Source organism: Pteropus medius, unplaced genomic scaffold (assembly GCF_902729225.1).
Source record: "Pteropus medius unplaced genomic scaffold, Ma_sr-lr_union100, whole genome shotgun sequence".
In the NCBI taxonomy this organism is placed as follows: Eukaryota; Metazoa; Chordata; class Mammalia; order Chiroptera; family Pteropodidae; genus Pteropus; species Pteropus medius.
Window position 1 is genome coordinate 4874335 of NW_024351735.1, and position 23638 is coordinate 4897972.

Sequence of the window (23638 nt, forward strand, 5' to 3'; positions counted from 1 at the left end):
AAATAAGGGAGCTATGTTCTCTTCTGCAACTCCAGAAATAAGTTGTTTGTCCTCAAGGATCCTATATTTCTAAAAAGGGTGAACATCTTGTCAATAAAAACTGTCTCTTAATCATGTAAATCTATAGTAACCATCCAGTTTTTCTATTCTTTCCAGTAAGTCAGTTTTAGTCTTCAAACTGTGCTTTTTCCTCTTAAACATTTGACGCTAGAAATTTAATGGGATTTAGTGGTCCTTCTTTGTAAGACCTTGTGATGAGAAAGGCACAGCTGTCTGATTCAGGTAGGCACGAGTTGGTAAAGGCTGAAGATCTTCTGTTTTGATGACTTTTCTGCATTTATCTTCTAATTTTCTACTATCCTCTAGACGTCGTCTGTGAGGCTGTACTCAGTAAAGTTTTCTGCAACATGCGACTGTCTCTCCAGCCTTTGCTCTGGCTCCACGGTGGACTCTGCAAGTCACAGTCCCTGGATACCGGTCCACGCCCAAGCCATTCATTCCTAAGAGCTCTGACCACACTGCAACCTTTTCGTTTTGCACTGAGGTATGCCAATCCGTGCTTTGCGGGACAATGGCTTAGAGGCAATTTCATCTGTAAAGGTGCCAAAGACTTGTAGCTTGATCAAACTTTAGACAGGTTCCTCTGAGCCCTCTTTTCAACTAGGCTTCATAATTGGGCCCTGTCCTTGACCTGCTTAGCCCAGTTTTAGGAAAAGTCCTGCTAAGTCTGTTTAAAGAGAATCCTCACTCATGGTATCTGATCACACTTGATATTTGATCAAGTTCTTCATCCCTTGCCTGTGATGTATAAATCCTTGGCCTACTTTAGTAAGAATTCTTAGGCCAGTTTAGCAAGAATCTCCTACCCTTATGTCTCCTCTTAAGTAATTTGTCATCCACTGACCCTTTCATTCTATCCCTTACCTACAGATCCCCAGCTGTCTTTTATTATATTTGCACTTAAACTCAATCCCTCTCTTCTACTGCAACCGTCTTGACCTCTATTGTGATAGCCTTGAACAAGTGTCAGATTAATTTTTGTTTAACATGACAAATATATAATTATATGAGTCTAAATCTTGCTCAACTCAAACACAAAGGTCATGGGTCTCCTAAGGTTAGTAGGGAATAAAGCAGTCTTTTAAAATCCTCCCACTACAAAGCTGAGTCATCTCAAACCTGTGTACCTTCTGTCAACATTACTTTTATTCAAAAGGCAACAGTTTCGCCCTTCACTGTATAAAACCAAAAATCTAATATGTCCTTCAATTTCTATGTCTTATTTTGGTCTTGTCTTGATTTGTCCATTTTAGGTCTCAATGAAAATAATTTTCTTGTATCTACACAGATTGCTGATGTTCATTCTCACTCATAAACCTATTTAGACTCTTTAAAATCCAATCTTATTAGAACTCGAGAAGATTTCAGTGATCATTGTTCACGATTGTCCGTGATCATTCAGATCATGAAATGGTGGTTAGAGAGGTCTTATAGCTTACACAAGAGTCAAGTTTTCTCAAGTTAACTAATGATTCATTAAATTCCTCTTGATTTTCTTTTAAATATTTGATTTTTTTTTCTTTTAATCACTGTCAAGCTTCTGTAAGTATCTCTTGGGCTCAGTTTATTTTTTATTATTTTAATTTATCTTTTATTGAATTTATATTTTTGAATTTTCTCTATTCATTGCTCTTTCTTATGAAGATATAGGTAAAAATTATCTTAAGCTCTTTCATCTTTTCTAGAGAAAGAGGTCTTATTACGTATTATATACTACTTGTGTTTGCTCTTACTCTACACAGCTTAATTCAGTCCTCTTCTTTTTCTATAGTCAATTAACACCTTTAATAGTACTAGTACCTTAAATTATTTCTTTATAGTCAATTAAGACACCAAAAAAGAAACAGGTAATTTTTTGAAACAGAAGTCAATTAAGAACATTTTCTTAGTTAATTGCCAAAAATATGGGTATGTCCTTAAAATGCTCTTTCCTAGTGGTGGGTCTGTGCAGATGAGATACAGGATTTCATTTTCAGGGCTCCTCAGCAAAGAATGAGTAATTACAATAAACATGTGAGTTCTTATTGCAGAGGAGCACATGCTCTACATTACTAATTTCTAATGTGAACATTTTACTTACAGAGTAGGTAATGATATTACCAGAGTTTACCTCAATGTTTTACCAACAGATATAGATTCCAATAATAAATCACTTAAAATTCCTGAATAAATGAGTAGTAACTTATCATTTACACTAAACGTTCACCTAACAATGTAATCATCCATCTGTGCACAGTTACCCTTCTACTTATAAACACATATTCACCACTGAGTTAAACTACAATTAAATCTCCTCAAAACCAGGAACATGGATCTAAATATGTAGGTTCCAGTTCAGATTACTCTCTCCCTTTCTCTCAGCTAGTCTGGTCATAATTCCTTTTCTTGAAATATCTATAATAATTTAGACCTTTCTATTCTCACAATTTTCACTTTTAGCAATATTTACCTGGATCATTGCAGTGACTTCCCAAATAATTTATATGGTTCAAAAACTCCCCTTTCTCATATTGTCAGGACAATCATAGAAGAGATTTTATCACATTATTACTATTATAAAACACTTTGACTTTCTCTCCATAATTTAAATGATTGAATTCATAAACCTGGCTCTGAGCTACCTGTCTACTGGGTATTGCACTGCACCTTTTCTTATTCTTAATAGTAGAGACAAATCAAATAATTTGCTGTCCCCAAAATACACGCCATATGTGTTCAAGTTCTTCTCCACTGCCCTTCCTTTCACTTTACTTTTCTAAATATTCACCAACCTGAAGTTCACAGCTCCCTTCCTACATGAAATATTTACTGAAGCCAGTACTGCAACGTCTGTGTGTGTGCCCCTCAAATCCATATGTTCAAACCTAACTCTCCTGGTGACGGTGTTAGGAGGTAGGGCCTTTCAGACATTATTAGTCATGAGGAGGAAGCCTCAAGAGTAGGATTAGTGTGCTTATGAAAGAGACCCCAGAGAGTGTTCTGCTTTCCACGAAGCAGTCTCTCACCAGGCACTGAATCTACTGAGACCATGACCTTGGACTTCCAGCCTCCGGAACTGTGGGAAATGAATATTTGCTGTTTAAGCCAGTCTGTGGTCATTTGTTAAAGTGGCCTGAACAAATTAAGACAGTACCCTTTTCAAATTTAAATTATTCCATAACTATCTCTGCTCTCAAATTTTAAGTCAGTTATTCCAGCTTACCCTATAGTTAACAGAAAAGAAACTATTATTTCAATAATTCCCAAATTTTTGTGCATCCTGAACCTTTTTGATAATGTGATAAAAGCTTTGGACCTTCTACCTCATCCTCCTATAGATAAATAGATGAAAAACTTCCAAGTATTGTGTACTTGGAAAATGATTTAGTTGGTATTTAAATAATCCAGATTATTTAAATCATTTTTTTTCTAAAAAGACCACATAGCAAATAATCGGTTACTATACTCATAACTTTTAATGTTCAGGAAATATGATTTTTTCTTAGTGATTAAAGAAATGGGTGTGTTGAAGCATAAAGTCTCCTATTCCATTTGACTGATTCTCTATAATGTAAGATAATTCAGAAACTCGTATAATAGGATATTACATAAAGTATCAAGAAATCAAGGTACAGAATATTAAATTCAAGTAATCTCACACATGTAGCAACTATATTACTTTAATATTAATATATAAAGTTTCTACACGCTTATTCAATCTCATAACTATAAGATGAGTGCCTCGATGTGACAACCAAAATACAAAAGAATAAAGGTGAGTTCAACGCATTTTGATTTACATAGCTTCATTCTGAGCTCAAAAACAAACAATATTTTTGAAATATTTTTGTTGCCAATAAAAACTGTATAAGTAAAAGCCAGCAATCAATGAACTTCCCTTTTTAGTTTGAAAGCATCCTAGCACAGACAGAAAAAGACACAATGCAGATAGTTACTAAACCAAAATAGTAAGGCAGTGTAGAAGTAGGAGGCATTTGGGCCTAATAAAGAAAAAAAAAATAGAGAACACTCTGTCTAATACACATTCTAATAAATGAACTCAAGAATACTTCACTGCAATATTGTTTCATTAGAAACCACCCACTGGATGGCCCTCCTTTCCTTCAATCTAGAAACAAGGTTTCTACATGCACATATGCCCATTAAGGCAAACCCTTTTCCTTAAGAAGCTCAGTAGTTTTCTAACCAAGAACACTATTCTGCAAATGAAATATTAAAATCTTTATTTCTCTCTCAAGATCATATATCTTCATTTCTCTTTTGCCTACCCGCCCCCGCCCCCCGCCCCATCCCCAGCTCCTTTTCGGTGTTACTGGTAAGAAAGCTCATCTTTAATAGTTGTCAAAACACCAAGGCTATAATCTACTGACTCTAAGCAGCCTCATGCTGAAACAGTGTTTTCTTGAACATTTGCAGTGATGTATAATTTTTTATGAAAGCCTGTTTTGTAGTTGTCTGGCCTTCCTACTTTCAAAGGTAGCGGCCCCTAAAGAAAAGCCTTTTCCCACATGAATACATTTCCATTTTTAACCCTGAAAGCTAGTGAATTAAAACTATTTGATGCCTTTGGGACTCATCGAATGAATGAGTTCTTAATTGGAAGGATTTAAATCTTCCTTCTGTTTTAACTTTAAAAACTATCTATCTTACAGTCTGTAAAGTCAAATATGTTAACAATAAATTCTAGAGGTTAAGAAGCAAAGTAAGTTGCAACTACAACCTCTAGTAGTCTGAGAACACATTATTAGAGACTAGAGTCAAACATAACAAGTTTACCTTACACTACCCTTGGTATTTTTTGAAAGTTATCATCCTTCTTAACTTCAATCCTCTTCCATATAAAATGAGAATATGTTCCAAAAATTTTAGGAGATAATATATACAATGCTCTTGGTACTTGCTTCTAGTACACACAATAAATACTGTTATTTATTAACTTATAAACATAAAACTTAATAAATATTATTATTGTTGTTATTATTATTAAGCTAAGGAGATTTTAAAATAATTTTGGAGCTTTATTTACCTGTGTATAAATTTTGAAAAATCCAAGTAAGAAACTGAGAAGAAAATAAACATATACAATTTAGAATCATGTGAGAAAAAAATGATAAGCCTTTTCATTTTAATTCTGGATTTTTTTGTTTTTCAACAGATTCATTAACAAGGACATGGTGTTAAGCTGTATGAAATATTATTCCTTGATAATTATTTCTATGTATAAAATTTATTAATTTCAAAATTAGTAATTAATTTTATATATGTTTATAGTTTAATAGTATAAAGAACTTTCCTATTTAGAAGAAGAAGGTAGTAAGCACCAACTGACCTGGTAAGAAGTGTGGTAAAGACAGCACACCAGTCATGTGCTGCCTAATTCTCCCAGCCCTTTTTCAATAGGATGAGACTTTGTGACCAATTTTGGCTGACTGTGAACAGAGCACATGTGTGTCACTTCTAAGCAAAAGCCTGAATAACAAACATAAGAAATATAAATGCACTTCCTTTTTTGGTTAATGCAAATTTATAGATGTTGTGTCTTTATTGGCCCAGTGCCCTGAGTAACTACATGGGACAGAGTTCCCTAGCGGTCCACATCAGATCTATAGCATCCACACAAAAATAATCCATTGATATGTAAGGCCAGTAAGATTTGTGAGTTAATTTGTTACTGTAACATAATCTAACCTACTCTGATTAATATAGAAATGGTTTTATTGACAAAGAAATGAAAACCGTAATGGCATGGCATTTAGCACTATCCCTTGATAATTGTCTTTATCTTTGATATATTCCAAACTCATAACTTTTTTTCATTTAATAAATAGATATTGGAATTTATCTGCAAGCATTTTTCTTTTCCAAAGTTAAGTCATTATTTGTTTAAAAAGAGAAGACAGAACATTTATAATAAAGCAGAACCACAGTGATACATAAGCACAGATACTGTGTTAAATGAATTCTGAGAAAAAAAGTATGAGTCCTACTAGATTTCTGGGAAGAGATGCTACATGGCTTATATCTGGAAGAATGGGTGCATTTGGGCATGTGTGGATGAGCAGATTATGAGAACAGAGCAATAAGTAGTGATCCAGAATGAAGGAAAAGCATGAACAAAATGAATAATAGAGGAGTGACTTATGAATCTGGAAAGAGTGAAGGATGTAAATAAATCAATAAAAAGTTACCATCCACCCTCATGTATTTCTATTAAAAATAAGAGACAAATCTAAGAAAGTTATTGAGTAAAGATCTAAAGAGAGAGATGGAAACTTTATTCAATGTAAAACAAAACAGCCTTGATGGATTTAATCAGGAGAGGAGCACACTTCTACGCCCTACTTTAGAAATCTTGTGCTATAAAAGGAACAAATGGAGACGAGACAATCAGTAAGAAGTTTATTATAATACCCTGCATGGCACATAACAGAAAACTAAATTAGGATAGCAAGGGACTAACAACTGGAACTGAGAAGAGATGATGAATTGAGACATTTTTAAGAAATGCAGATTCAAAAAGTCCAGGAAAACGAAAATATGGATATGAGAGACATGGGAAGGGAGGAGGTACAGATGTGAGTGATTAAGGAACATCATCAGTATAAAACCAAATAACTTGAGGTGGGATTTTCTTGGACTCCCCAATATCCATCTTTATAATACATTACATGAAATATATATATATATATATATAACATTTGTAAAATGGATATTTCGTATATTTATGTAAAACTAATATCCCTGTCACGTAGGTGCTCTTTCTTTCCACATCATACTTTCAACAATTTTTCTTACTAGAAATATTTCTCCTAGAATGCCGTGTATTACTGTGGCCCATTTTCTCCCCCTTCATTTCCTGGAGGCTGCAGTCTCTAACTAAACACATGAACTGAACTCTTGATGTACAATTCGAGGGCATAATATTCAAGTTACATTGAAGAAGAACAGGCACCTAATCCTCTATTTGGTGTAAGACAGGGATCATGGATGCAGTGGCTTTGGGGTAACGAGGGGGAAACATGAGACCTACTTTCAGACTGCCACAGTTTGCTGCACCTACAGGTGGCAAAAGATGCAAACAAATTGTGATTTGCATGTCCAGTTCACATATTTGGAAGTTTCATTCACATTCAAAATTTCATTTGTTTTTCAGTTTTAAAACGAATGTAAATAATTTTCTATTCTGTATTGAGAAATAATTTCCTTCATTATCCTTTAGCTTCCAGCAGTGCCTTAACAAGCAAAAAGGAGGGCAATGGCCACACACAGGGTAGAGCTAGATAGATAAAGGCAGCCTTGGGAAGTGACTGGATATCAAAAGATCAGTTAGAGCAGAAATTTAGAATAAGAAACAGTTACAAGAAAGCAAGCTCTCAGGAGAGGGTAGTGAACTCCCCATAGTACTTGGAATGAGATTTCTATTCATCTTATTGATGTTAAATAAAAGGATGAGACCAGAAGGTAAAATCTATATTTTTGGCATTTGGTATTATTCTTGGGAAAGAACAGCTAGTCAATCAGTTTGGCATGAATGCATAAATAAGTGGAAATGCATTAGAACTTAGAGGATAAAATATCAAGAGTTAATATAATGAAATAAAGAAAAAGGAACTTTTGAAAGACCTATATTAAAAGGTAGTAATGAGAAAAGGGATCCATGAGAAGCCAGGAATAGTTTCAGAGATGGGCAGAGCAACAGGAAGTGTGATGGCACAGAAGCCAAAGGCAATGACAGCGAATAAAGACAGTTTTTAAAAATTTGTGTTCTTTCAGAGTAACCTTTATTTTTGCTCTAATTTGTACTTTTTTAGAGACAACAAAGAAAAAGAAAAACATCCCTTATTGTGTCAAGTTATGTCTTTATTCCAAACCCTTTTGTCTGAAAGTTCATATTAATAATAAGTGTTTCTATGCTCAAATTTGAAAATGCACTTAGATTTATTTTTTTTAAGCTTAAGGGATGGAGTGTGGAAAATAATTTCAGAGCACTAATTATCTAACATTTAAAATTTTCTATTTAATAATCTGGTGCCTTTAAAATATAAAGAAGAAAGTCTTTTTTCTCTCAGAAAAACATGAAGAAAAATCTTGAAGCTTTCATGAAAATGTGGACATACTAATAAAATAAAATTTTTCACATTCTTACTGCAAAGTAGAAATCAGAAAAGATATATAGCCTTATTTAAAACACCAGATAGATTATAAAGAACTATCAAAGTTTCTGGATCAATACTCAATAAACAAGGTATCCAAATGGGCCATCCAGTTATTGCTGGCATCACATTTCTTCTCAGATCTAACATCCTCTTCTTCAGAATATATAAATCTGACAAAAGTCTGCTTATATAAAAGTATGGCGATAACTGAGTGCTAAAGTTAACTTGCCTTACGTTTCTCCATTATTTATAATTTAAGGGAAAATTTTCAAATCATTTTGGTTCAAAGGGATTAAAGCACTTTAAGACTAATTTACCACCTCTATCTTAGATAACTAATCCATATTTACAGCGATTATTTCAACTCAACTCTCAAACATTAAAATGAGGCTTTTTTTTGGCACAATATCAAAATGGATTATTTAATAAAAGTACCCTGGAGGTAAGTTTATCAGAAAGTAGTAACAAAAGAAGCTTTTCTTTTTTCTTTTTCCTTTTTAACCTGGTCTTAACTAAAAACATGAGTTGTAGCTTATCACGATATTAAGGAATTATTAAATAATAGTGCAGCACAAATCAAACAATAATTGGAAAATCAAACAAGTTCTTTTTTTATTTGTTTTTCTTAGCTTTGCAAAACCACAGAAACAATGAGATCAAGAACAAAATCAGAAAATCTTCATTGCTCTTTACAAAGAATTAATCTTATTAATTCTTTGTAAAACAGCAGAGTCATTCTATGCTTTTATGTAAGGGGTTATGTTCTAAAGAATTTGAGGAAAAAAAAGACAATACCCAACAAGTATGAGTGTGGAACTTGAGAACTCACATGACTGAGATTTTATTTCTCAGCTGTTCTTCTGTGTGAAGATATTATGATATTAATATCACTCAGTTACCAAAAATAAAAACTTGAAGCCTTCTTAGCATGTTCAAACAATTGTTGTAAGCTTGAACGCTCTTAACTATTTCAATATCAAAGGGCATTTATACAATATATTTTATTAACTGGTCCATTAATTTGAATTGTAGATACCCACTTTACCTTGAAACTAAATGCAAGCAGCCAATGGATTTAACTAGCTAATAAGTTAGAAAACAAAGGAACTCCCATAAAAAGGAGAAATAAGATAAAGCACAGAGAATGTATATTTCTGAGTTGGCCAAGTTAACCGAAAATGTTGCTGAACAAAGTTCTGAGGACCTAATTTTGATTATAAAATAAGCACATATTTTGGAAATAAATTTGTGTCAGCACAAGTTAGCAGAAAATAATTATCTACAGGAAAAAGACACTGAGATAATCAATTTCTTAGAAAAAGTTCAAAGACAAACCAATAAGGGAAACAGAAAAAGGAAAGAAAGTAAGGATATGAAGATAGTTCGTGTCATCTAGACAAGTGTGCCATCCGGAAATTATATGAAGCCTCTTGAACTTAAAGATGAGTAAAGTCAGACCCTAAGTATCGTAAAGAACTGTTTCTATCTGATCCTAATGAGAGTTCAGACAAGTAAAAATCCTAGGACTTAAGTGAGAGCAAGTTCTAATGAATGACTAGTGGGCGGACTATTTCTTCGGGTCAAGATTCAGTAACTAAGACTGGATTTAATCTCATGTTTGACACAACCAAAGATTGAAAAAAAAATTACGTATATGAAAGAATGGCTTTCAAGACAAAGGACATCAGTCAACAAAAAACAGAGAACCCTGGGATATGGGCTACAAATGAGGTGAGCCCTGGTACTGCCCAGCTGCTGTCCTGAGAGAATGTCTAGGCGTTGGTGCAGGGAGGGGAAACCAGACAGGGTCTGCTGCTCTCCCTGGGTTGAAGAGATTGAACTCATGAGTACAGAGACATAGATGGCAAAGTACCAGAGAGAAGAGAGCTAAGCAAACAAAGACAGAGCTCCTGGGATTCACAGAGGGTCTGCCTTGAATATTTAACAGGGTACTGACCAACAAATACATGGGAGGAAAATACCAAAGATCAGGAAAAGACCACCTGAAAGAACTAGTAGGAACAGCTCCAGTTCCCCACAAAGAGCTGGAAGTGGTGACTGCTCCCACCAGCCAGAGCAGACCATCTCACAATTCTCATGGCACAGTTAAGACTGCTGAGGAGAATCTTGTCTCAGTAATGAAAATAATTTAGACAAAACACTGCTCTGACCCCAACTAACGAACTGTAAAAGGAAGCCCTGAAAGGATCTAGCTGTTTCCAAAAAATTAACTACATCCTAGAACGTGACTCAAGAATATGAAAAATCAATCAATCAATCAATCAATCGATAGATAAATAAATAAAAATTAAATTAAAAAAAAAATAAAAAAAATAAAACCAGAAACTGAGGCTTTGAAAGACCAAGGTACTTGTCCAAGATCCAAGTTGGTAGAAAATGGTCTTTTCTTTATAAAAATGAATGATTCTGTGTAGAGAACAAACAAAAAAGAGAAAGGTGGCACATACACCTAGAGAGAGTCTTTTAATCACTTACAAATCTATCATATGTTTTTATTTTTAAACAAACACTAAGGTAGCACTTACTGTGTGCCAAGCATTGTTTTAAATATTTCACACATTCTGGTTCTTTTAATCCTCCTAACTAAATCTATGATGGAAATGCAATTATTATTCCCATTTTAGGAGAAATTTAGGAATTTAGGAAATTAGAATCTTAGGAAATTTAATAGAGCGACATTAAGAAGTTTACCTCTGGTCACATAGCTAACAGTTTGAGCACTGGGATTTGAACCCGCGCTACCTGGTTCCGGAGACTGTACTCTGAATAACTACTCTACATTAAAAGCTTGTTGCTACTTATTTTCTTTTACTTACAAATCGATTAACAAACTAAATTACGATACTAGTGTAATTAGCATGATTAGTGCTACTATTTCAAAGAGTATACAACACTTTTATGTATGTCATCTTTGTCTTCAAATGTTTATTAGCATTTCTTCAACCAGAGTACAGCATTTAAACTTCACTTTAAAATATCAGGTCTATTTTTTCTTGAAACAAGTCTTAACATTTTCTCAAATTTTCTGTGAACTTATTCACTTCTCAAATATCAAAGAGCAATGCATTACAAAAGAGTTCTTGTGGAAAAAAAAAACTTATCCTAATCCTTTTAATTCAAGTTCTCAGGCTACTTTGTTGACACTGAACATTCAACTATCAGGTTTTCTTTTTGTCTGTTTATTCACTCTTTCAATAAAATTTTATTAGGCACCTACTATGTGACAGACAGTATGGTCAATATTGAGTATATAAAGAAAAAAATAATGTACATGGGATTTTTATTTATGCAACTAAAATTCTAAGTTTTAATTTTACATTCTAAATCTCACAATTCTCCCTATGAACTGCCATAACATGATTCTATCTAGAACCCTGACACACCCTTTTCTAAATATGTAGGAGTCCTGTGTTTACTACATGAGTTCTCTTCTCTTCTAACTTCTTGCTCCCATACCTTTTTTCATGCTGAAAACTTGGTCTTTCAGCAGATTACCTCTTCTTTCTTCTGTCTACAGCGATTAAGCTCTAGCTCCCATGGTTAGACAACTCAGAGGGAACCAGTTTCTACCAGTTTGGATCTTGGACAAGTACCTTGGTTTTTCACAGCCTCAGTTTCCTCATCTATAAAACGAAGACTGAAAGAATGCTTATTCTAAAGAGTTGTAAGGATGAAATAAATATGCATGCAAGATGCAAAACAGTTGACAAATAAGAAGTGTTCAATAAATGTGAGCTGCTATTGTTTTTGACTTGATGTTTGTTAATATCATGCTTTAGAGCTTATTTAAAACCATTCACCTTCTTTTCTCTATACCCACTGCTTTATTTATTTGTATACTAAAGAGCCTTCTGTTGTTTCCCTACTCTCTCCTTGAGATTTATCTTAATCACTTTACCTTTGCCTTTGACAAAGTTTTAACCAAAATATTAGAATTTTCACCTTTAAAAGGAAAACTCAATGTTACTAACAAATGTAGTTGCCTTTTCATCCATCTTTGAATGTTTCTCAAGCTCCTTTTTTACTTTGGTCATTATTTTTCTCTCTTTTCCTCATTATCTTTATCGGCAAGTAACCACACCATTCCCTACATCCATCCACACCATTTTTGGCTTTTTCTGCCCTTCTAGCTCAGGATTATCTGTCCTTACACTTCTTCTGTATAGGATCATTGTATGTTTAGGATCTTGGTGAAAAATGTATAGCATCATGATGTCTCTTTAACCTTAGACCAATACAATGTCTTGTGACCATTTTATATGTGAATATCTGTGGTCTACTCACAAGTTTTGCTATAGAAACAGACCAAAGGTTTTATTTTTATTTTTTTAATCTAAATATTCCCAAAGAGATCATAGATAATCTCATTACTAAAGCTCAACTAACACGTGTTTTTGTCCCTGGCATGTGCATTCAGAGAAAATGTCTGATGCGTTCCACTGAGATTTACAGTTATGGTTTATAAAACATAATCTCTCAATAATTTTTTTCCTGAATACCTTACAATAAAAGTAACAATGAGACATCCTTTAATCTTTTTGTTCTCTTACCCTCAGAAATTTCACATATTCACTCATTTATCTCTATTGGTTTTTCTTTCTTTCTCTTGGGAATTGTTTTAATTAGGCAAACTGATGTGTTAAATCAACATTAAAAATGACTTTTTAAAAAATCTCCTCTCCTCTCATTTTTACAGTGTACAGATGTGCACATTTTTCATGTGTGGGACTTGCAGGCTTCAGTTCGATACACCAGCGCAATGTCTCTGGCTCCTACTCTGCACTGTGGTGTCTCCCATCCACTCTAGTTTCCACTCCCTCCCTCACTACTTCATTTCAGACTTACACCCTTCTCTACTTCCAGGGACTACCAGAAATGGCTTCAAGAGCTTCTTTGATGTACTTTTCTCTCTCTGATGCATTAGCCATCTTGAGTTTTGACCAGGAAGCATTAAAATATTCCTGTATAGTAGATATAATGAATTGACAAACAATTAAAGTATATAAAACTGAAGCAAAGAGAAAGACAAAAATATTTCTAAAATTCATATTATAGAACTCTCTCTACTTGGCTTACTTTGAAAAATTGAAGCAGCATTATAAATTTCTTCTATCATAGTGAATATAAGGTTAATTAATATTATTGTCCTTAAAGTTGTTTTACTGTTTAGAGTAGGTAGAGTAAAAATTCTTCAATTCCATTTTAGAAATACAAGGATTAATAACTAAACAATGCCAAAATTTATGTGATACAAGGCACAAAAAGTTAATGCATTTGAAGAAATAAATTAACATGTAGACAGATGGTATAACCTTCCTGTGAAAATAAGATTCTAAAATTTACATTTCTGTGAAACCAAAATGTGATCATCAGAGTTCTCTCTAACAAGTCTTATTAGGATAGATTAAATTTTAGCCCTCTAGGTTTAAAAATGATGCTAATTAACCCTCCTAGAGGGATAAAAAGACATGACATTGTTTACTGAATAAACAGATATCTACTAATTTTATTTAAAGTATCTTAGGTCAAAAAAAGGATAAAATATTAAGGTATATCTTTAACTTTTGTTTTTCTGGGTCTATGCATGTGTGTATGTTTTAACTATTTCAATTAAATATATGTATATATGATATATTAATTTTCATATGGGTAATGAAGGGAAATATGTATGCCTTCCTCAGCTTAATGAGTTATCAAGCTTTTTCTTAAAAACAATCATTCATCTAGTATTCACACTTAAATGTAAATATTTATTAAATTTCTTCAGCATTTGTAATTTAGTCTATTGAAAATTTATCCACAAGTCTGTAAAGAAAATTGCCTAGTAAAGAAAAAAGGAATATGATCACCATAAATATTTCATATGAAATATTGTTTAGATTACAATTAAGAACTTAATCATATTTTCTGCTGTTTGCACTTTAAATATATGTTATCTGCTATTCAGTTATGTTATTATAATTGCCACAATAAGAGAATATATTCTAATAAAAACATGACTGAATTATAAAGCAATTAATTGCAATAAATCATAAATTTGAAAGAACCCTGTTTTTTTCTCATAGACAACTAATAATTGTTAATAAATTTAATTTCCCCCCCAAAAGGCATTTAGTTTTTGTTAATTTTTTTATGTTCTCCCAATATTTCCTATAGAGTTGTAAAGTGAATCCTTAATTTTTCAAGGAAGTAATAAAATGTGACATTATCTTAGTCTGCTTTCTCTGACACACTCAATATGGAAACAGATTCAAATATTTGTAATTCAAAAAGCTCAGTGAACAATTGTGCTTATATTCATAAGGCTTTAGTGTGTCCCAATTATGTTTAATTATCTAACATTTGTTTATACTGTACTCCATTTTCCTACAGACTTTTATTAAGATGTCCAATTTCTATTGTATTTCATTAACAATTATTTACTGAGCACCTGTCATATAACAAAAAAGTAATGAGAGTCCCACACACTCCAGAGAATTACAATTTATAGAAAACTAGAGCAAAATACATGAATCGCTGGTCTAAAAAAGTAAAAAAAATGACATCTTCCATAAAAGAGGTCTAATAAATTACAAGATAAAAATGGAGCACCACATTACTTAGAGAAGTGGGAATCTGAGGCAGTGTGTCTCCATGTTGCCACCAGTCGGTAAAAACTGTGGAATAAAGAGACAGAAGTGACAAGTCTACAAGGTACCACTGATGAACACCCACATCTAATTTGTTAGAGAAACAATATGTTCCAGGAGGAAGACAGAAAACAGGAGGTCAAAGACACCTTAAAAATAGAACCTAAGGCTGTGAAGCCAAAGAAAGGAAGATTTTTCAAGACAAATAGTCAACAGTGTTCAGAGAGCTCAATGAGAGTGACAATAGAAAAAGACCTCTGGTGTTGGGACAGATCTCAAGTGACTTGAGAAAACAGTTTCAGGACTGTGGTGTGGAGGAAGAGAAAGGAATAGTTAGTTACAGAAGGAGCAAAGCTAATGGGTATGAGTTGAGGTTTTTAAACTTTCACTGAGAAATTGGAGATATTCGATGGTACCTTAAGGAAAGAAAAATATTGATGGTAAGATTTAAAAAAAAATAATTTGCAAATGAGGTGAAAATCTTAAAATTCAAGAGGAAAAAGACAGCAATAATGAGATTAATGTAAGAAAGAAAGTATACGATGGGATAACAGAAATTTTCAGTAAAATAAGTGGGATTAAAAATAAAGGATCCTAGTTTTGAAATGAGAAATTGGAGAAGAGGAAAACTTATACAGCTCACTTCAACTGCCATTAATCTTTTCAATTAATCCAAGAACATGGTCATCTGCAAAGAATTAGAAGGAAAGTATGCAGGATTACCGAACCATTGGTGTTTCCCCTTCTGTATCCTTTCTTACTTCTTTACAGGACTTTGATTTCCTTGTGTGGCATGACCTATACCCCCATGTTTGTGAGGGCACTGCAACACGAAATCCAGGTGCCTGCCTCCAATACAAAAGTTAAAGGAGCCAGACCATGCTTTGCACCACCCCAAACAGCCAAGCAGCAGATGTGTGTCCTAAACTAAGCCTTTGAACATCAATGCAAGACTAGAGAAAGGGTAAAGGTACACACTCCCCAGAAGCTCTCCCCTGACCAGTTCTTGCTCAATAACCATTTCCATAGTTCCTACTTCCTGGTTCCCCGAGCTACCTTCGTCTTGTCTGTTTCAAGGCTGTTTCTCCAGCCTTCCAAACTATTCCAGGAGCTTTTGATATCAAGACAGTAAATTTTATTTGGCTTAACTTATCCATAAGACCATAAGTAGTTGTGATTCTTGCAACAACAGTTCCCCCCCCACCACAACACACACACAAATATAACTGGCACAGGACTTTGAAGATTGAAGGAGGAGAGAAAGCATTTGCAGTTGTAATCATGGGATAATTAACAGAAAGGTAAAAGAGAATCACCAGTAGCACTTAAAACCTGGTTAAAATTAAAAGACATAAACTTAATTTTATAATGGCCAAGTGCAATGACTTACATGATAATTATTTTCCACACCTTATATTTTTAACAACAAATCATGTGATATATTCTGAAAGTTAGACAGTCAAGATGCTGATTATTAGTAAAGGCACTGTACATTGTGTCCCTAAAAAAGAAACTCTTGCAGGAGGAGAAAAAAAATGGCATAAATGATAGAGGCTCTGTTCATCCCTCTGGCAACCAAATCAAAGTTATGACGGAAACAAGGAGCAGCAGCAAGGAAAAATCGCCTGGGATCTAGATGAACAAGCCATACAACTAGGGAGAAATCCAAGAAATCACCCTGCAATAGCAGAAGGTAGGATGGGGCAAGGACACGGGGCTGCCTAGTCCCCAGTGGCTGAGATGGAGGCTGCGGCAGCAGCAGACGCCTCTTAAAGGGGCCACATCAGTGAGTGGATTTTCGCAATGACATACCTGCTCACTCTGAGCACCAATGCCCATTCAACTGCATGCAGGGGGCACCAGAGACTTATAGGGAGACATTTTCAGAGTGAGGGCTGAGACGAGATTCGCCCTGTACAGAAGTGCCGGCGATATCCATAGTTACTTGTTGAGCCCTCCCTACTACCAGTGTGCAGACATAGTGCCGCCATAGCCTAGACATCATCAAACTGGAAAACAGAGGTCACTCCTCCCAGAGGAGTCCCTGAAATCTTGCTTTCCCCAGCTTGCAGCCCCACCCAAGCTGCATCCAGGTATATTCTCACTTAGTCAGGTGCCCCTTGCTGAGTAGCGCCTTAGACTCACACTAGTGGCAGCTGGCCTCGGTTTTTAGTGAGGCCTTTTGAGGCAACTATAAGCACAGCCTCAACCTGGATTGCTTGCTGAATCTTAACAGGTAGTCCCAGAGGGGCAGAGGCTTGTGCTAAATTTGGCTTTCAGCTGAACCCCTCTCAGGACTGTGCTACTGGACACCTACTTTGCAAATCCACATTAATAAGACTGGGAGACTTAGGAGCTTTGCTTAGTAATAGAAACAGACATGGAAAGGCAGCCAAAATGGAAAGACAAAGCAGCAGAAACCATATGACAGAACAGAACAGAGATCCAGGTATAATGGAGTCAAGATGCAGAGTTCAAAACACTGGTTATAAAGATGCTCAATGAACTTTTGGGAAGTGTGGAGAACTCCAACAAAGAAATAAAAATGAAAATGGAAATTATAAAAGGGAACCAGTCTGAAATGAAGAACACATTATCTGAGATGAGAAGTATATTAAATGGAATAAATAAAGGAATAAAAAAGTGAATAAAGAAGAGGATCAAATGCCCTACTTAGAGGGCAGGAAAGCCAATCAAGACACTCAATCAGAATGGCAAGAAAAAAGATGCCAAGACTATAAAAATAATTTAAGGAGGACATGGAACACTATCAAGGCTCCAAATATTTGTCTGATCGGTGTAACTGAAGAAAATCAAGATATTGAACAGCTGTTTGAAGAAATAATGATGGAAAATTCCCTAACTTGGTGAAGGAAATAGACATAAAATCCCAGGAAGCTCAGAGAATTCCAAAAATCAGGGATCCAAAGAGGCCCACACCAAGACACATCAAAATTAAAATGCCAAAGGTTAAATACGAAGAAAGAATATTAAAAGCAGCAAGAGAAAAACAAATAATTACATATAAGGGAACACCCATATGACTGGCAGCTGATTTCTCAAAAGAAACTATGCAGGACAGAAGGGCTTGGCAAAAAAATATTCAACAGGATGAAGGCCCAGGATATACAACCAAGAATAATTTATCCAGCAAAGCTATTATTTAGAGTTTAAGGACAGATAAAGAACTTCCCAGACAAAAATAAACTAAAGGAATTTATCACCGCTAAGCAGGAAATGTTGGAGGGACTTCTTTAAGAAGAAAAAACATGTATCAAAAACAGGAATAAAGAATGGTAACAACTACATTCCTATCAATAAGTACCTTAAATGGAAAGGAATTAAGTGCTCCAACCAAAAGATAGAGTGGCTGAAAGGATAAGAAATCAAGACTCCTAGATATGAAAAGGAAGGGAATGGAAAAAGATAATATTGCTTTGATGAACCTAGAAGATATTTAAGTCAGACAGAGAAAGATAAACACTATATGATTCACTTATATGCAGAATTTAAGGAATAAAAAGAACAAACTAATCAAAAACAGACTCACAAATATAGTGGACAATTTGGTGACGGACAGAGGGAAGGGGGTTGCGGGCTGAGAGAATGGAGGAAGGATTAAAAGAAAGTAGAAATTATTGTGATGGGGGTCGCGAGGATGGGGAGTGGGCAGAGGGAATAAATTAGCATTGATACATTGGCTAGGTGGAGGGTCGGGGAGGGAGGGAGCAATTGGGGAGATCATTCTACTAACTATATAGATGTCTAACCAATGTACTGTACACTTGAAACTAATTAAAATTTTAAAAATAAAATTAAAATTAAAATAAAAAAAAGAAACCCTTGCATTTGCCAAATAAAAATACAGAAATATCCAGACATAGTAAAATGATTTATAATACAGCAAATTTTCCAGGCTCAGAAAGCTGTAAAAAAGCAGTAGATGGTTATTCACTATAATTCCAAGGTCCCTTAAGCCCTTTTAAGAATGAATTCCTCGGAAGCAGAATATCACTTTGGCTCTCAAGGGCAGACTATATAGAGAATTGCCTATCTGGTACACTGGCCGTTGATGTCTTGTAACGATAATGGAGGAGTAATAAACCTACAAGCAAGTGAAACAAAGAGATACATAATCTAACAGCAAGTGCTGGTTTGATTTCTAATCACCTGCTTGAATAGATAAGTCAGATACCTATTTTGTCTTTTATTATCTCCATCTGTAAATTGAGATTTTTGTCTAGAATTTTCATCCAGCTCAAACCTTCCAGAACCTATGCTGTGATTTCTCTAAGTAATTTGATTCCCATATGGTACACAGATCTAAAAATAGCATTCACGTGGGAAGACACCTAGGAGGAGTGTGGTGACAGTCCCATGAGTCTCAGATAAGCAGTTTCATGAAGGAGCTTCCAATAGATTGCCAGAATATTGACTTTTTTACCAGAATGAGCTATTGAGTAATAATATGACTCATGCAATGGCCAAAGTCATAATTAAAATTCATTAAATAGATTAAATTTAAAGCAATAAGGACGTTTTAAAAACTAAAATTACACTTTGCATTTTCCTAACATATACTGTACTTTATGTCCTCAATTTCTGGAGAACAAATATGCCACTCTATTTTCAGTTTTTACTTCTGTTTGTGGAGGAGATACATTTCTCTCTGAAAGCTGTCTTTTGAGCACCATGGTAACCACATCTTGCAGTGAAGACTGTCCTGTCGGATGCGCAATTTAAGACATTTGCAAATGCCACCTGAGATCACACTACAGAGACCGGAAAGGGTATGCTTACTGTGAAAGTGGAAACGCTGCTTAGTGTTAGCTGCAATGAACCACCGAGAATGGGGATGAGAAATGGGATTCAACCAACACAATCTGTGCCACTGCTCTGAACAATCCACTTCTCTTTTATCTTTGTTTCTTTTTTTCTGCCCAGCTTCTGCATTAAGTCAGTCTGGGGTTTGCTCCTCATCTAGTTCTCTTCATGGGGGTTAATGCCCATGTTTCCAAAAGACAGGGGCCAGAAACGCTCAGATGGCAACTAAAGAGCAAGAAAAGTAACAGCAACTGGTGACTCTGTCCTGACGAGATTCTGCACAAGCAGAGGGTGCCTCAACTTCCAATTCTGGAGGCTCTAGGAGAATTATTAGAGAGAATACACCTTGATGATTGCCTGCCATTAGGGAATGAAAACGAGTGGATGTCCAATAGCAAATCCAGCAAGAAGTGGCATTTGCCCTGAGATGAGTGCAGTCAGCAGGTTTATCTGTTGCCCAGGCCACTGTGCGCATCTCCAGGGAAGTTTTACGTCTGCTTCAGCTACAGGAGAAGGGGCGGGGTACAGTAAATCAGAGTCATTTTAATGTGACAATCAAAATAAGTTACTCTAGATGTAGCAGGACAACAATCTAGCTACAGTATTATATACTCTTATAACAAGAATTATATATGGTAGACCCTTAAACAACGCAGGGGTTAGTGGCGCCAACCCTCCCACAGTCAAAAATCTGTGTATAACTTTTGGCTGCCCCAAAACCTAACCACTATAAAGCTTTATCAATAACAGTCAATTAACATATTTTATATATCATATATATTATATACTGTATTCTTACAATAAAGTAAGGAGAGAAAAGACAATGTTATTAATAAAAATCATAACAAAGAGAAAATGCATTTACAATATTTATTGAAAAAATCTGCATATAGGTGGACCCATGCAGTTCAAACCCATGTTATTCAAGGATCAACTCTACTTAAAACAAGGACAGCTGTGCATCTTTGTCTAGAAACATCAAAATAATGGAAGAAATGGCTTTCTTGTCTCTGCTTAATGTTATGTATAAAAAGATGATTTGATTTTGATAAATACTTTTGGGTTAGAAAAGAATGTTATTTATTATTGGATGTTTGAGGAAATAAAATAGTAATGATAATGATAATAATCATTGGTAATACTGAAGCAACCTTTTCTAAACACTCACTATGGCAAGCAATAATCAACATCTAATTTTTACTCAAAAGCATTTCAAAAATACTTACGGGAGAGGTCAAGTTAAAAAATTTACATTTAATTTTTTAGACTAATAGTTTGTTACACATTTATTTATTCATAATTTGTCATTTTAACCAGTAAAATTTAGAAAAGCTATGCCACATTTCATCCATTTCTAGTTAATATAAGGTAAGAGAGAATATATGTTTCCATTTTGCCTGACTTAGTGTGCTTCTTTAATACCTATTATTATTATTTTTAGTGACATAATTTTTCTTTAATATTTTTTATGAGGTCTGCTATGTACTTATCAAAATATTTCAAAGTAGCTGAAATAGCTAATAATTTAATGCACATGTGAGCGTTGAAATTATTTTATGCTACTGGATGGTTACTAAAACTATCAGTAAAGAATAACAAGGATTCAAAACTAATATCTTAAATTTATACAATACCTTATTTCATGTTAAATAAAAAATGAAAAACTCATCTTTTTTCATATGACTTACCCTCAGAGTTTTGACAAACTTTTAAAATTATTCTTCCACAAAGCTAAGATTGCCATAGAGACCCGGTCTATCATTATTATAATCTTTCAGAGTTTTAATTTTCCATTTATTCATTTCATCCTCTCTTTAAAATTAGATGTTTTACTTAAGTTTTCCTCTTTCATACATTTAAAAAATATTAATATATACACTATGAGCCAAGTGCTATGACAGACACTCTGTAAGGGACAAATAAGGAACAGACTAAAAAGAATTCCCACTCTGGTAGGGAAATAGATTCATAATCAAGACTATTATGACGAGGGTAATAACAGAGATGTGAGGAAGACACAGTGGTTATACAGAGGAAGATTAATGTTCTACTAGGAAAAGCCAAGGAGCTTATCAAACAAGAAAAAACAAGAGAGGTCTTAGAAAAATTACAGGAATTCACCAAGAAGTCAAAGAGATAAAGAGATTCTAAGCAGCAGGAATAATTTATATTTTTAAAGCTCTTGAAATTGCAATGACATGACCAAAGATATTAAAAAGACACCTTCAAGTTATTCCAAAGATACTTAAAAGTTTCCTAATAACTGAATTGGGTATCAAAAATCAGTCTCCTTTTTTTTTGTACTGAAATCAGTCTCAATTTCTGCAATAATATTTGCATGTTTTGTACATTTTTTTTAAGGAATAATAGATTTGTCTATAAAGTAAAAGCGTGTCATCAAAACGATGTTTCAAAAGTACAACTGTCCAAGAAAAGTAAATTAACTTTGTGTCAACTCAGTGTTAACACCAAATTCATTGAGATATTGCATGAATTGAAAAGCAACTCTAAATTTATCAATAGCAGCAAAGCGTTCAATTTTTCTTGTTGCTTTGATAGCCAATTTACATAATGCTGTTAATTATAACTGAAATATTTTACACATTGATTCATATTAGAAAAATGTATAAAATTATTGATGTAACTATGAAAAATTTCGATTTCAAATAAATTCTCATTATCTAGTTAAATAAAAAATAAGGTTTTCCTTTCCATGGGGTTTCGAATTTAGCTTATTCGTATGCAGTGCAATATTGATGACAAAATGTGAATCATATTGCCATTTTCGTCTCTGATTAATGAATATTTGACAAATATTACTTTTGTTATAAGAAATCTTGAATGGAGTTATAAGAATTGCAAATCTTCATAAAACTCTTCCATGACTCAACCAACAAGCATTGGCAATTCATTGTCATCTACTTCTTTCAACATTTTCATACTCCAGTGATGATTCATATCATTTACATGTATTCTGAAGAGTTTTAACAACCATATTCATGGTTCTTTCACAGAATCTGCTTTAGGAAACTGAGCACAAATATTTTCAAAATGTATCATATAATGGAACAAATCAAGAAGGCAAAGGGCAGTCTCTTGTTTTAAAATCCCAATAAAGTTGATCCATCTAACACACTTGAAGTACGATTTATTGGTTTTTTTTCATATGTAGATGAAGTGCTTCTTTGACATATGTAAAAGATTCAAAAATATCTACTGGTGAATTTAAGTGTCTTTATAAATTTTAAGTCCTTTGAGACAGAATGGTAAAAACAGGCAAAACTAAGTGCTGGTGAAAATACTGAGTAACTGGTAGAAACAGTTTAAATTAAAAAGTTTTGGCTAGATTTGAACATATCTAATAAAACACATCTGTGAGCAGAACTGGTACTGTCAACTAGGAACTGGCCTGGAGCTTACTTTTTTGTTTCACAACACATGGCCTTTATGTTCTTCTATAGAACATAAGTAATTTCACTGAATATCAATTCGACAAAGTCACTCTGTGACCATCATGGATCAAGACAGAAACAAGACCATTATGAATTCATGTTGAACAAAGGCAAACCAGAATAGGGACAAACCATCCCTTATCTTGGTGAATATGAGTGACTGTTGCTTTCTTACCAACTATGGCTTTAGCCTCATTTTACTTCTCCCTCCTTTTCAGGTAAAACTTACGAAGATAGAAGAATTACTCCTGAATCCTAACGGTGAACATTCAAAGCAAAGTCCACTTCCTTAAATCCTACCTACCCCAATAGCATAACACAAGTTCAAACCTATCATAAATCCTTTCTAACACACTCTGAGATGTCTCCCACCTCCCTCCATCAATGAAATACACCCAACTTGTTCAAAAACAGGAGTGTGCCTGGCGATCTTCAGAGGACATTGACAAATATAAGTAATTAATATAGATACGTACATTAAAAAAAAATCACTCTA

At 34.2% G+C, this 23638-nt stretch overlaps 1 protein-coding gene and 1 pseudogene across 2 annotated transcripts in view; both read right to left on the reverse strand.

The window, feature by feature from the left end:
- GPM6A (glycoprotein M6A) overlaps positions 1-23638 on the reverse strand; it is a 242296-nt gene that overhangs the window by 144928 nt on the left and 73730 nt on the right. The gene's annotated exons all lie outside the window — the stretch shown is intronic.
- Positions 167-23638, reverse strand: part of LOC120589085 (protein dpy-30 homolog) — a 58019-nt pseudogene continuing 34547 nt past the window's right edge.